The sequence below is a fragment of the Trematomus bernacchii genome, unplaced genomic scaffold (assembly GCF_902827165.1).
Source record: "Trematomus bernacchii unplaced genomic scaffold, fTreBer1.1, whole genome shotgun sequence".
NCBI classification, from domain to species: Eukaryota; Metazoa; Chordata; class Actinopteri; order Perciformes; family Nototheniidae; genus Trematomus; species Trematomus bernacchii.
The window spans coordinates 2,577,769-2,594,154 of NW_022987588.1; the positions used below are offsets into that span (position 1 = coordinate 2,577,769).

The 16,386-nt window shown below is 41.8% G+C and overlaps 1 long non-coding RNA gene across 3 annotated transcripts; it reads right to left on the reverse strand.

Annotated features, from left to right (window-relative positions):
• Positions 1-1,065: 1,065 nt before the first annotated feature.
• LOC117481268 lies at positions 1,066-15,622 on the reverse strand. Of its 3 annotated transcripts, XR_004555709.1 has the most exons (6): positions 15,568-15,622; positions 15,033-15,064; positions 3,513-3,648; positions 3,200-3,278; positions 3,057-3,112; positions 1,066-1,597 (listed from the first exon to the last, which is right to left on the reverse strand). It is a non-coding gene; the product is annotated as an uncharacterized LOC117481268 (long non-coding RNA). The 3 variants fall into 3 exon arrangements; XR_004555710.1 differs by lacking the exon at positions 15,033-15,064; XR_004555708.1 differs by lacking the exons at positions 15,033-15,064; positions 15,568-15,622 and adding an exon at positions 11,177-11,521.
• Between the last annotated feature and the right edge of the window lie 764 nt (positions 15,623-16,386).

Genomic DNA, 16,386 nt, shown 5'->3' on the forward strand with positions numbered 1-16,386 from the left:
AAAACTGTTTGGGTTTCTTCTTACTTTCACTTTTAAATCTGCCGTCATGTTTTTACTATTTGGTCACTTAGACACAAATTGGCTCCTTAAATTGTATTATTTGAGTTGCAGCAGCTGTTGTGATATTTGAACACACATTTATTATTACAAACAGGTTTATTTAGCGTGACAGTGGTAAGGGACTGTATGAAAATGATTAGGGGGAGAGAGGGTAATGTGGTTTGCCCTTTTGTTATAGTCAGAGACATTTCACTTTTTTTTAAAGAAAGTAAAGAGGGTTTTAAGAGTTTTCTCAACACAGCTTAATATTTCATTTATTTTCTCATGAATATCAGGCAACAATATCATCTGATATCACCTTGAACAACAGCTAAAAGCTTTCAGTTGATCTAATGTTGGGATAAAAAACAAAAAATGTCAAAAGCACTTTAAGAACAGTTTAACTATGACACATCATTTTAAGCTTCCCTCACCACTCAATCATTTTTGTTGAGTCCTTTTATTTGTGAAGCATGCGTTTGTTATCATAATGCAAAAACACGGCATTCAAATACAAAGTTGTTGTGGTCCTGTGAAACCCTAACTATATAAAGTCACATGACCTAATCTTCACATGTAAGTGGTCTATAGATAACAAGTTTTATGTTATACAAATTCAAAGGCCATCAGAGGAAAGTATTTTATTTTATAATAAATTTAATTAACAACTACTATGTGATAAGAACATTTAGCAAGCTCTGGCATGCTGAAACCTTGAAAAACCTTTCCGTTAAAACTGAACAACCAACTGTAGAATTATGCAGTGCCTGGCCCCATTTCCAAAGAAATAGGAGGCAGCATTTAAACTACTATAACTACTAACTCAAGGTAAAGGACAATAATATGTATACATGGAGTTATAACTGCTGAAACTCTGAGAGCCAGTTCAAATAATACTGCTATTTTAAAATGTTAGTTTTATAATGTTATAGTTTGCGTGTTTGGGCTGGAGTCTGTACGGTCAATTACTTTGAAGGTACAATGTTTGTATGTTTTGTTAGTTTGTTTATTGAAAGAAAATGTTGGTCTTAGTACATTTTTTAAAACTAGAATACTTGCTACACTTACACAAGATGCAAAAAAAAAAAGTCAAGGTAGTGTTCAATCACTGATAATGAAGATCAACGTATATTTGGCTTTTATTTGATTTTGATCAGGACAATAAATCTCCAATTCAGAGACACACTTGTTCTTATTTGGCAAAATGGACCTTGGGTTGATACAAAAAATTGTCATAGGGTCCTTCATTTATCTCCATTACATTTTCAGTGCAAATCCTAGAATTTACACACAGTCCCTTACCTCACAGATATCACCGACAGTGACAGCAGGAAAACTCCTGATCTTACAAACGTGCTTCACATATATAGGCATAAATGTAGGGTGACTACTGATGCACACACACTGACCCTCAGGCCGAGGTGGTCTGATTTGGTTCTTCATCGCCAGCGGTCTGATATAAACCAGTCTGACCCGTACCTCACTGATATTACTAGCCAGGAACGGAGCGCCTCGTCTTCCAATTACACCGCTGCACCGCTGCCTGAAGCTCAGCCATCTATGGAGAGAGCCAAGACAAGGCTGTCAGAGATTTTAATAAATGTAGGGAACACTGCATGGGAAAAGTGTTGCTGTCTCAATAGAGTGACACAGACAGGCCAAGGCTGTCAATGGAGCCCCTAATGACAGAGTAAGATAATGACAGACCCCAGTTAGAATCAGCAGGAAGAGGAAGATCAATCTGCAGCCAGAGAGGGGGGGATGTGAGGAGGGGGACACAACTGTGGGCTCTTTCTTTTCTATTTTCTCAGTTTTAGCTCATCTCATACATATATCTTTCTGCTGCAGCTGGCTGGCGTGGTGGCGGGGCAGCTCTGCATTAAGCGCTCAGTGGATCAATAGCCATTACTACTCCCTCACAGCCTGACACATCGCAGGGCCGCGGTGACATTTCACTCAGGGCCGCATTGATCCCCAGTGCACAATATTCCAGCCCCCAGTTAGTGGCCGAGCCTGGGGTCTGGCTGGAATTGAAAAGCGAGGGAGGGGGGTGTAAACGGCAGAGGGGTGGCTAACCAGCTGCCCGCGCTACAAGTAAACAGCACACCCCTTGACGCATTCCTCGTTTTCAATCTACTGGTTTTCCTGCCACTACTGGCAATCTGAGAGGCTGTATCAGCAGATCAAAGTTTGACCTTATGTGAATTATTTATACATGCACCAGATCAGTGTGTGTGTGTGTGTGTGTGTGTGTGTGTGTGTGTGTGTGTGTGTGTGTGTGTGTGTGTGTGTGTGTGCATGAAGCAGACATAGCCACACTGACATCACTGTTGATAGCATCTACACCATTTTGCAGTCCAGTGGAAACTGGCAAAGGGTCTAAAATAAGCATTTGGTGTAATTAAAAAGGTGGGAGTTTCCAAGAAACCTCAAAAATAAACACGGAAAAATTGCAGACAACACAAAATTGGAGTTAATTTCTTTTTAATTGCCTCCTGAGACCTATGATGCTATCTCTGTGGTCAGTTTGACTCTGCAGAGAAAACACTGAAGCTGGTACAAAGTGTTGAATTCATTCATTTATACAGCAGCTGCAAAATGTGTTTATCATTTACCCAAATATAAATAACCGTTTAACAACATTATTTACGGTACTTTTACAACCACACTAAAGATGTCAAGACTATCTTATAACAATAAATATTGAAAACATCATACTACTTCTGTAATGCAAACCCATGTAAACTGGCCTCTGTCCGTTATTATGTATTATTTTCCATCATGACACAGTGATGATATTTAAAATAAATCATCTTCTGTATGTTTCTGGACTTATCTTGTGCACATAAGGTTGTGTGTTCACTGTGTGTGGGTTCTAGTTAAATCAGGGGGAAAAGGGGATCTCCCCAGAACTCCTCTGCAAGTGAACACTGCTCCTGGCTTTGATTTCTAAATTGCACTTCATAATTGTAAGAGAGGTGAATTCCCAGATAAAATGTCTACAAGAGATTAAATACCTGTCAGGTGTAGTGTGACCGCATTGTTCGCTGTAAAGTCTGATGGAGGGACATTTCTGAAAAAGAAAAAAGTGTGGTTTTCTTTCTGAACAATATCAATCGACAGTGTATTTAATGTAAGCATGTGTAATGTGTGCGATTACCTTTTCAGAAAATATATTCAAACCTTGAACGCATTCAACATTGAAACTCCGTCACGTGAAACTGCTGCACCTCCTAAATCTAGTAAATAACAGGGATTAATGCTATAGGTGTATATTAACAACAGTTTGCACAGTCTACATGTGAAGGCATGAATGCATCAGATTACAGGTCTAATGCCATAATTGAATTCTTGCTCCGGGCAATCAATTGTTACCACCTGGCTCGATGTTTGCAACAACACACACAATCACAAACGTAAATTAATTCAACATTAAAGCCAAAAAATAGATGCATATAAGTACACCCACACACCTTAAACACCGCTGGACACTGTACGGCAGAAAAAGACCTGCAGCTGCCTCTGAATCAGACCCTCATCTTTAATTTCTCTGTGGTCGGCCCAGTCGGATACAATGCCTGTCGTCACATAGTCTGGGGTCATTATGTACTGGGAGAGGGAGAAAAAAAGAAAGTGTACATGAAGATGAGAGCAGGTCTGCAGTCACAATGCTTCCATTTAACATGGGTTAGTACAGGGGGGGGGTGGGATTGTGGGGAAGCGCCTTGCCCTCTCCAGCCTAATCGTGCGACCCAGGACAGCCCGGCAGAGAGACACCGGAGCCCCGCAGGCTGACAGCGGACCCCCCCCCCCCCATCAACACTCACAAGTAAGACAAGGGTTTACTCTGGGAGACACTGGCACCAGTCCAAGTGGTCGATGGATTGTTTCCAGGGCAGATACACCTCATGTTTACATGCTGCATACAGATTGAAATGTCATCTGCCACACAGAATTAAACACACATGTTCATCTTATTTTGTAAACAGTGTTTTAAAGGTCTCCTATTATACTATTTGTAGGCATATATTATAGGTCTCAGATATTTAAAAAAAACATGTCTATGAAGTGTTTTGCTCAAAATACTAAATTCTAGCCATGCCTCACCCCCCTCTATTTCAGCCTGTTAGAGAAGTGCTGATTCTGGGTCCGTAGCTTTAAAAAGAACAACAAAAAAAGAGAGGAGAATTCTACCCAGATACTCAGCTAAACGCTGCCGTGTTTAAACGCCATATTATGTTCCAAACCACATCAAGGATCATTTCTGAAACAATATGGGGCTCAAATGCTTTTTCTCTCACAGGTTTACCACAAGGTGAGTACCTTTTTATATCCTGCTTTTTTAAACATACTCTCTCCAGTACAGCGTTAGCTCTGAGTGTTAGCGATGCTTGCTAATGTAAACACAGACCATATTACTTCCAAAACACGTCACGCATTGTTTCTGATACATCGACCTTCTGGTGTAAAGCCAGCCCACATTTCCGTAATGTCGGCATGACTGCAGCAAATCTGGATCGGCTCCGTTGTTCCCCCCGTTTTTTCCGATTTGGGTAAGGAGGAAAAGAGAAAGGGTTGTATTTTCGGACACTTTGTGAGTCTCCTGACACACCGGGCGGGAACACATATTTATGTATAAAAGACAGCAAAAAGTGCATTTTGCATAATAGGGGACCTTTAAGGGTATACATCTGTATTTAAGATATTCATTTTGGATTTGTCATGGCTGTTTCAATACATTTCCTGCGAGCTACATTTCAAATGTAAATCTGTAGACGACACTTGATTCCTCTCTTCTTACAGATCCACCTCTTCAGCCCTGCTCCAAAGTCACTTCTTCAACTGGTCAATTACTATGTTTTCCTCCCTCGCAGCCTCACAAAGTCAAATAGATGGTTTTCACAGCTCCTTCTTATGACAATGTTTGTGTGAATTATTCAGCATTTGCTTTTATCAAATAACAACAACCTGAAAAACCCAAATTCAAAAATAGCAGTTCACAGGGAAAACTCAAACTCGCTTTCCAGCCTCAGTGTCATTCAACTCACTGCTGGATTGTGATGGAAGCTAACAATGCTTTGATATACAGTAGTTATGAGATATTATGCGTGTGTCGTATATTAAAAGCTTAAGGGTTGAGTTTCACATTGAAAGCGACAGTTGAGCTTCACCCTTTGGACGGTGAAGGCAGCACTCTGCCCTGACTCTGCTCAGAGGAAACACCTGCAGAGAGCAACACATGTGGATCTGCAAGGGAACCTCCTCTGTCTCCTCTGCACTGATGAAATATTCCTGAGTGAAGAGGCCTGTGACCTTGTTATGATCACTTGTAGCTCTGGATATTGTTTAAGCGCGCCACTGGGGAAAGCCTGGCGGAGCTACATGAAGCGGAGCGGCTCTTTTTGTAGTGAGGAGCGGCAGCAACAAGCTGAAGCCTCGGAGGAGCGTCACTGTGCGGCAGCTTCTTCAGGCTGTGTGAGAAAGTTTTCTCCCTCCATGCAGCCTGGTTAAATTAGCCCCAGAGCCAGAGTGTGGACAGCAGCTGGAGTGCAAGAGTCAGCTCTGGCACTGGTGATAATCAGCGGGGAGGATGTGGAGAGAGAAACCCTCAGGGAGGAGGGGGGAAGGGGGGGGGGGAGGCTGTGATCTTACAGGCCCAATCAGAACCCAAGTGGAGCCGAGGCCTCATGCAGTGTAACAGCACACCATCGCGCCGCAGCACTCGACATCCTGGACACAGAGCAGGTCTCCTCCCTAACCGGCTGCTTAACCCTTTCGGAGTGTGTGTACGGTGTGTGTGTACGCGGCTCCCCTGGCCCTCATTCGCTCATCACCGCACTAATCAGACTCAGAGACAGCAGCTGCAGGGAGCCCCTCTCCTAACCTGGGCTGGAGAGGCTGTTATCCTCCGCAAGAGGAGAGCAAATACAGAGCTTAGTGTTCTCAACAGGGACCTCGGAGCATCGCCGCTGACACTGGCTGCTTCATCTATTGTGGCACATTCAACTCCACCGCCAGATTAACAATGTCAGCAGATAATGCGGTTCTTGTTCAGACAGCAGGGGGGGGGAGATGTAAGCCTGCTCTGATCCGTCACTTAAGTAAGAGTAGCAATATAACAATGGGAGAATACTGAAGTGAAAGTGATTTCAATGACGATATATTAGAGACCTTTGCTTCCGTGTAATGACAAGTCCTGTCAAAGATGACACAAAAATAAGAAATTATACCCAACAGTTGGCGAATCCAGCAAGCAATTAAAAGACACAGCTGTATGTCAAACTAAAACACCATTGGGTCAAATGAAAAACCCTACATTTATAGGTTAAAGACAAGGGTTAAGATTGGAATTGGTTATTTGGCATCTGTTTAACATACACAAAAAAGCATAGAAGTGATAGTCACAGAAATGTACAATCCATGTAAAACTTGCAGTAACTGGAAACAACCAGGAGTATATTTTGAATATCCTCACAGAAAACCAGTTAATAATACTGCAAACCTCCGTATATTTAGATATTGCTCTCAGCTTTGTATGCTTGTATTGTGTTTAATACTCATTGATGCATTCATGAGCATTGAGGTTGTGTTATTGGTCCAGACGAGGCTTATTTTTACTACTTTGCTGGATGTTTCCATCAATAACTATGCATTTGTATCGGACATCTGAGTCTACAAAGTGAAGGAACTAGTATAGCTGCTCGGAAATGCATACAATAAAGTACAATTGTTCCCTTTGTAATGTAAAGGGGTAAAAGCAGATATATTCTAAACCCCTTAAGTGTACTGAAGTTCTATTGATGTCGTTGTTATCTCTCCGGTAATGGCACAGCCACAGCTCAACAATAAATCAGTAGGAGGTTAAATAATGCCCTGATAGAAGGAATGAATAATGCACTGATGTAGTGGTTCCTACAGTACTGGCGTATCGTCACTAAATCAGCCTGCAGGTCGAGCCAGCTCAGAGGTTGCACGCGACCAGCGGTTCATCAGCGTGTGCGTGACACATGGACATGATGGAGGGTGTGGAGGAACATCCGGACAGGTGGGGTCAGAGCCAGGTCTGATTACACAGCTGCTGATTCTCCACGAAAAACCCAGAGACACACCAGCACCCCGCTCCTGCTGCAGTCCTTGAATCCATCCATCCACCGCTCCACTGATGAAACAGACCGGACCTCGGATTCTCTCCTCCACCCTCTGCAAAGTTTAGTCACAAAACTAACTCGGGTTGACTTTCTGTACAACGGTTTGTTTTTGTGTCGCTGTGTAAAGGGTAACAAACGTGCTCAGAGTTCACACAAATGAATTACTCACAGTCAGAGGATGTGGAGTCCAAGAAAGACTTCTACCAAAGAATTGAGTGATACTGGCAGAGCCGATGCGATCTCCGAGGCCCAGCTTGACATGACGCGAAGCAACGATTTTATGTTGTCTGTCAAATATACGGGGGGGGGGGAATCAATGCAACTTGACAGCATTACATAAAAGAGCTTTTGTGCCTTGATATTTCTTTTCTGTCTGTGTACTTTTGTCTAGGGTGTACAGAGTCGTTCTCCAGGCCCAGAGGGAGCAGAGCTGGCGAGAACAATGTGGGAACCCAAAGAGGAAGCTGCACATGTTGTCTTTTCTCCACAGTTTCTGCTGCGAGTCCAAAAAGAGGCTGCATCTTTACAGACCATTTCATACAGCAACATCATCCATCACTGCAGGCTGGTTCGACACTGCCTTCCGCACAAGTCCTCAACTTGACCCCTAAATTCTTCTGACATGGAGACGTTCAAAATCAACAGTGGATGTAAAACCCTTCAAACGACAGGATGAATGTGCAGAATTGTGATCATAACAATTTAACACAACATTGTTTTTGGACTCTCTTTTCATAATTTTTCAGCGCTGCCAAGTGCATTTGGTGGCTTTGTAATGAGCATTTTTGTAAATGAACAGTGATACATTGTGTAAATTGCTAAATTGACATTTAAGTGCGCAATTGCATCAAACACTGATTCAATATAACCAAACTAAGTGCATCCATCTGCACACCATTAACTACAGGAACATTTACAGTTTCATGGGAATATGGTAAAAAGGGTTTGTGAGGAAACTGATCAACCACTTACTGCAGCAACGTCAATATAATCTGATTACGGCTAAAATCCCCGTTTAGTGATGGTGACGAGTCTACGAGTGCTGCTGGCTGCCCAGGTGCAGCCCGGGGTGCGTCTGTGTGGCCCGGCGACACTCCAGGCTTCACCCTCAGAGCCTCATGGCTGAATGCAGCAGCCTCCCACTCCCACCTCTCGTCTAGAGGAGGATCAGCGGCGGCTTAGAGCTGCCCGGGCCGGGAGGTGAACAAGAGGCGCTTTGAGGAGCCCTCTGCCAGTCAGACGAAGAGCTCCAGGCCTCCAGCCCTCAGGGGTTAACCTCTCAGGCTGCCAAGCAAAATACTGCAAGAGTCTCGCAATTATAGAGACAGTCAAAGGCCACACGCAATTTCCAGAGCTATTTACACAGTTAGAAGCCCCCTCCCCCCCCCCCCCCCAGAACTGCCAAGAATAGGCAGAATTAAAATGGTAGAGAGGTAAGGTGGGCTTTTAAATACACTTTGCCGCCCGCAAGTCATTCACAAAGAAACGGTTGGCTTACGAGAATAAAAGAGCACGTCCGCCTGTGTGAGTCCTGCAGAATATATAGAATATAGATACATTCAAAAATACATTTATGAATTCAGAGAGATCACACACTGACAGGAGCACCTGTTACAAAAGACAGGGCTCCAATAAACGCCAATAAGCACTTGGGAAGCTTCAAATGTTGGGTCAGCTTGGCCGTAAGGGACAGATGTTAGAGGTAGAAAACACAATGTCAGTGTGTCTCGTGATATATTAATTTTCTTAATAATTGATGTAATAATTGTTGATGGATTTAAAGAAAACCAAGAGGATGTTTATCTTTGGCAAATCCAATCTAAGTACTTTATCACATTTATGGACAACAACTCTAAGATTGCCATAAAACCATCCTGCTAACTGATTTTCAACAGTGCTCAAAATTGTTTTTTACATTGTTCCTAGCCAGAGGGGTAGAGATTAGAAAAACGTCCCCTATTATTTTTTGGTTGATAGTTTTCTGTTATTGAATACTGTTTGAAACATGTACCCCACTCACCTCACGCCTTTTTTTTCTTTTCTTTTTTATTCTGTGGAGATTCTTTGGGGAGAAAGTTTTCTTCTTAATTTCAAGGTATAACATTCATTGCTATCTAAATGGTCATTTTGTTCGAGAAATATTTCAATGGGGATTGTACCATGCTAAAATGGCAAATCTTTAATTTTAAATATATGCTTATGATGATGATATTATTATTATGGTGTATTTAATTGCATGTATATTGCAAGCTTCCATGACGACGCTCCCCTGTACATTAGACAGTGTTGGTGCAGCAGTAGAGGAGGGTCTGCAGTGGGTCTGCCTCTCAAAGCTCCTGGTGGTGCAGCGGTGCTCTCTGAGGACCCTGGGGGCCCCGGCAGCCTCTAACCCGCACAGCTGTTCTCCAGGTCCAGAGCCTCTCCAGAGCCCCACTGTTCCTCCTGCATCGGGGACCACCGCCCGGGGGGCATGCAGCACTAATAATAACAACATCCAACATGCAGGCCCGGGGTCAAAGCGTGACCCTCCCCATCACAGCACCAGAACCTGGACAGGAGCCAGGACTCAGAGCCACGCTGCAGCCTGGGAGAGCAGGGGGGGGGGGGGGGTTGTGGGTGGCTGGAGCTTTCAGGTTTCCTTTCACTTCCTGCTTAGTGCCCCCATCACCACCATTTTGGCGGTGGAGGAGGGTTTGCAGAGAGGGTCATTATGCAGGAGGGAGGGACAGGTCTTATATATGCGCAGATTATATTTGGAAGCTGGTAGGCAGGCATGGTGGCTCAGATTTAAAAACGGGGATTCTAGATGACAAATGATGAATGTCACGAAGTGAATGGGATACTGTGCCGATGGTAAACTGCTGAAAATAGCAACAAGGCGAAAGCATATCTCTTCTCAGCACCTGTGTTTAGCGGCGGCTCACCCACACAGGCAGCAATAATGTCACGATCTTAAATGACTCGAGAGGCAGAGCAATATCTGCTCATGCATCTAACTGGAGCTTTTTGAGAGATCCTGGGCTTTTCTGGATTCAACAATAATGTTTATACATTAAATACATTTTAATTTGTTTATTTGCACTCTAAATGAGCTGAGATCCTTCTCAAAAAATGTAACATGCATCAAAGAAAAATGGACCTCATGTGCTTCTCCTTGTATGCAAACTAAAACAACAAATTCCTGCTCTGAATAACAATCAGTTAGTTATGTTCAACGTTCAGAGTACAAACACGGAGCTCAGCCCCAGTCAGGTCTTTCAGGTCGACCAGCGGTGCACTTGTGGTTTCTCACACACTCCATACGAGGGGGAATACTTGGCCCTAATTAGCACCGAGCATCTGGCAAATGTCAGTGTGTGTGTGTGTGTGCAGCATTCCTATTTACTTAGTAAGCTTGCTGGAAAAAACACTGTGAGAGCGTTGTTGTTATCGTATTGTGAGTGACACATGTGTAATTTAATAGCAGTCTTCTCACTATCCCTTCATTCTTGTGTACGGTTTACTGAGCGTTTCTCAATCTACTGTAGGTCACATACAACCCCCAGCAACCTATCCATTACTCAGGAAAGGTTTGTAAAAAATACACTTTGTGTGAATTCTTCTGAATGGAAAACACCTCCTCAGCAGCTACATCTATTACTTCAATTAAGTATGAAACGGATAATGTTCCCTGTCAGTTTGCCCTGCAGCCAAATAATATTTTGAAACTGAGAACGTCACAGAGAAGGAGAACGTTTCAAATTGATCTGACTGGACTTCTCATAAACGCAGCAAAGAAACAACCGGTCTTCACACATTTAGCTTCAACTGGTGTTATTTGACCCCCCTGTGTTTTGACATAAACAAACTACCTATCCCTTCAGATTGTAGATCAAAACCACAACACTCTACTTCCCTATACAGAGTATTTAAACTTGTTAACACTGGTGAAAGCCAGGCTCCTGTGGAAACAACAAAGATAAGATTTCACAGCAGTTCAGTTCACTCACTCTGAAGCTACGGTTCAGTCCAGCCGGCTTCATCGCAGCCTCGATCTCAAACCTGACGAGATTACACAGAGGCTTCCTGTCTCCTCGGCTCGATACCATCTCAGTCTGACTTCTCGCTCCCCTCCCATGCAATCCTGTCCTGGCCGCAGATAGCGCCAATTACAGCCTAATGGGACAGTTTTAATTAGAAAACTACATCTAGGAAAGCACGTGTTCATCCAACTCTGCAGCATGGCTCATTTAAGAGATTAATACGCAAGCAGGTCGTGCAGTACAAGAAAAGTCAGTGTTGAGAAATAACAGCTAGTCAAGGAGGCTATTCATGTGCAGATCAAAACAAGAAGCCCACTCTCAATGTTTTCTGTTGGTTCTCTTTGCAGAAATAACTACACAATTAAATCCTCCACGCTGTGCAGCACATGAATGTTTTCCGTTCTTTCAACCACTCATAAATCACAACTCATTTACTTTTAAAGAACACATTGAAAATAGGTCTATGGTTTTTCAACAAACATCCTGGTTTGGTAGTTCAGTCATATTTTAGTACTGTACATGGAGTAAATGAAAATGTAATGCCACAGCAGGTTCCAGTCATTGATAATTATATGTAGTATGATGACTCAAAACTCATACAGCCTTTTGCATTTGTTAAATTAAAAAAGCTCGACAGAAAGAAAAAGGGGCAGTGAAAAGGTTTTCAAAAAGCTATCGGGCAATTATGAAGGACAGGATTATTTCCACAAGTATGCATCACTTGTGACAACAAAAACACATTTTGTAATGCAGCTGCTCAGTCGCTGTCAATCACAATAACACAATCCAGTGCTTTATGTGCACCAGCTGATCTATTTTTAAGAAATCTAAATTGAAATTCAGCTTAATAAACTGTTGATTTGCAGTTCAACATGATCCCAATTCACTTGGCTGAATGTCACAACCACAAGCTCTGGGTGTAAAATTGAAATCTATAATTGCAAATATTGCAACAAAAAATAAATCACTGGCACTTTCAGGACTTTTTATTTCATGCACATCTGCTATCTATTTAAAACCATAATGGACACTTGTTTTGGTTTATTGCAGGAGATTAAAAATGTCTCTGTTAAACAATATTTTTTAGAAGATAATTGTGTTATTTGAAAAATAAACCTCAATAACTGCTGCTATTTTTAGATTTGCCAAATGTCTATTTACTGAAACAAATACTGTCAAAGGGAACATGTCATGTTTATGGAGAGGGGAACCAGCAGACTGGACTCCAGGGACTTCTACTTCTAAACTATCAACACCACCACTTTCATCACGTCCCTCACTTGAGCAAATTACCATATCAGCAGCATGATCTGAAGGCAGTCCAACAAACCACAATCTCTGCTTTCTGACGTACAATTAAAAGATGTCAAACTCGGTTTCTTTTACAGTGTTTTGGTTCTGGCTGTCAGCGCATCAAACATTATCTTAAAGAGGACTCATTTAGCAGAGAAAAGGGAACGGCCAGGTTCACTGACGGTGAAGAGGGGGCTCAGTAGCCTCGGGGTATGTGGGTATCCAAGGAGCACAAAAGAAACGCGAACACGATAAGAAAAGCAGTGATGGTGGGAGGTGGGGGTGTGTCGGGGGGGGACTCCAACTTTCCTGCCCGTCTCTCCTGGGAACCTGAGGGCTAAGACGCTGGGGCTCGTCCACACAGGTATCATATTCAGCGGGGAGCTCACACAGCTGGGCTCCGGTCCAAAACTCCCTCAGTCTGTCTCAGTGCAGAGAGGTGGAGGCGCCATAAGGTAACAGTAGCAGAAACGCCAACAGGTGAAACCAAATATTCAAGTCAAGCTTGATACTGTTGTTGTCATTTCACACAATAATGGCATTAAGCCTCTCTGCCTGCTTCATATGGAATCTACATGGAATTATTTGCATGATCAAACATGATAGGGGAGAGCGAGGAAATGCAAGCCTTAATGGATGTTCAGCCCCTTTTTTTTCTTGGGAAATAATAAAAGTGAGAGAGGGTAGATTGAAACTCATGACAGTTTTAGACATAAATCAACCTCCCACATCTCCACTCTGACACAATATAATAGACAGACTGTGTCCCCCTTTACAAAAGCGCAGCGACTGAGGGCCCACTGCAGGATCCACTGTAATAACCTCGACTGCAGAAGAAAGTGCACTGCCTTCTTTGGATTTCAATCCACTGCACCTGAATGGTTGATTGACTACAGAGGGGGAATGAGCTGGAGTAGACATAATGATTATGGCACTTCTCAGCCTGGATGTTGCTTTGTTTTTTAGAAAAAAATATATACTGCATGATATCTTAGACACTAGAAGTATCATGATCAGAACAGATGATGCGAAAGCTTTGACATCTTCGTATAATATTCAGTGTGCACTAAAAAATAAAGGACAACATTAAAAAAAATTGAAAGAAAGTAGACTGTTGCTGACCAAAATAGTTTTTTTTGTATTCAGATGTGCATTCTATCAGAAATAGTGCTGAAGAAACAATTAATTTAAGGATCAATCTGCCAATCCACTTTGGTTTGCCAACAGTCAACTAAACATTTTAATATTATTTGGATGTAATGACAAAGAAAAGCTGCAAATATTCACATTAGAGTTGCTGGAACTATACATATTTACAATTGTATTTATTTTATATTAATTACCCAAAGCAATAGAACCAAATATCTTAACAGATGCAGATTACAATTAATTGTTTCTTGACAAATGGATTATTCATTCAACAGAAAAAATCACTGCACGAAAGCCAATCTGCATTTTCCCCCAAAATGAGTTCTTCTTTTGAATTAAACCATCTCGTTTATACTTGTCAGTATTTGCAGACAGGTGCAATGAGACATGAGGGCCCAAGATACACTTAGTGTGTGAACTGTGAGGGGAATAATTAAGCATCAGTACACTTTACTGTGTGGTTTGATGCAGCAAAAGGGATTTAACATCCTTCTGACAAGTGCACAGAGGCCTGCAGATCGTCCAAACAATCCACATCCACACTAGATTGTTCAACACAGCACCAGATATGTGAAGACAGTGCATCATCATCCTGCATTGCAACATGACGATGGCTCTATTAAACAGTAGTCTACTGCTGGTGGAAATAATGAGACAGCACATGTACCTACTAAACAATAATGCCACTTCCCACTAGCAGGTCAGTCGGCTGAGCTTGTGCAGTGCAATGTGAAATGTGCACTCATAGCAGAAAAAGCAGAGAAAACTACAGTGAGATGAGGCCCCTTGTGGCCACGAGTGGATTCAATCAATCTGAATTAGAGATGTGAAGGGTTCCAAGGTTTTGTCTTGTTTCATTTGAAGAGGGAGAAAAAATTGAAAATTGACCCGGCAGCCTTCATTTAGTGACAATGTGCTAAAGTATCATAAAGTATGATGAGTATTCATCACAGTGATCTGCACAAGCGGGGCCAGTACAGTGGCACAAAGGTTTTCAATTGAAAACCATAATACTCATTAGTGTAACACTCAACATCAGCGGCAATCAGAAGTTGCATTAGCCGTGAGAGGGTGCCTGGACAAAATTACATCTCTAAAACGGCTCAAATACATTTAACGCATACTGGAAAATGCATTAATCAGGCCAGCTGATATATATAGCAGGGGGTTCTGAAATAAGAATATTTCAACTGCTATAAGAATATCTATACAAGACCCCATTCAGGCGACGTTCAAGTGATACACTTCTCAGTTTCAATTACAATCTAATGGAATTTATTCATTTAACATCACTTATTTATATTACAATAGTTTAAATATACTCAGTAGGTTTAGGAACTTGAAATGTAATTCATGTAAATAATAAGTGGGAAATACTTACAGGTAAGGTGCCCAGTGTGGTCTGTTGACAGGCTTAAAGAGTTCAATGAAATTGTATTAGATTCTGCTAGTAAATTACTTTTTCATTTACTAGGCTACTTCAATAGTTTTACAAAAGTCTGAGATAAGTATGAACATTGACATCATGACAATATAACTGTACATACTTAATACACCCCTCCCCTCAGACTGTTTAAAATGGCCCTAAACCAAGAAAATGTATGCTAGAAATGTTACAAGGCTAATGAAATGCTGTATGTTACCGCCATTTTGAACAAACTGCTGAAAAACTTGGAGTTGGAAACAACAATTTTTACTAGAATCAGGTATAAATTTACTAAATCAGGGTACTAAAGTAAAGACATAAGGCATGTTTGTTTCGGGCTGGCAGTAGTGAGTCCAGACTATTTTTTACAGAACTACTACTCCTGACAAAAGTTGTATAAAAACATCAGAGACTCCAGGAAGATCAGTGCAAAGACTACGTTTGAAGAAAGGAAATAAACATGTTTTGGTTAGAAAATAAGTGATTTTACCTGACCCGCGCCAAATCTCAGTTCGAGGCCACATTAGCCCTGACCAGGACCTGACTAGCATAACAAACAGGAATCTGCGGCCGAACTGCATTGTGGGTAGTATAGGCGCCATGTTTTTACAGAAGCGCACTGCTGCATTCATATTTATCATGTTTTTTTTGTTGCTATGACAGCTACCAAACATTGGTCCGGACCTAAAGGTCTTTGTTTTATTTTTATGATTTGTTGTACGAATATCCATGGTCCCTGGCATTTTAATTATACAGAGTTGGGTGTTCTGCTGACTTTTCCTGTAGTGCTATTAGTAAATCAAAGTTTGTCTTATTTTGTTATAATGTCTGCGCAATGACTTTATTGAATGCTACCATCACATAGGTACTGTAGAGTTGCCTTTATTTGACACTGTAGAGAAATAAGAGGGGGGAAGAGTAGAATGACATGCAACAAAGGTGCCCAGGCTTAAGGCTCTTTGGTGATCGTCTGAGTTTTTCTCAGGTACCACCAACAGTTTGACACTTTTGGGTTGAAAGGTCATGTTATCCATTGGTGTAAAATGTGGTAAACATTCATGCGTTCAGGAGGAATCATGACATTTTACCATTATACTGTAACTTTTGTACTCTACTTACTGTTTAACTGTCAACGTATATTTCTTATTATGCATTCACAAAATTCCAGCTAATGTTCAGTTTATTCTTTTGCAAGTCAATCACAAATCTAAATAACTTCATTTTATGTTAGTTGGAGGGAGTCTGAGATCCAAGATCTTCATTGCCAACAACGGCTTATGATGTGCAAATGATAATAGACAATTGGATT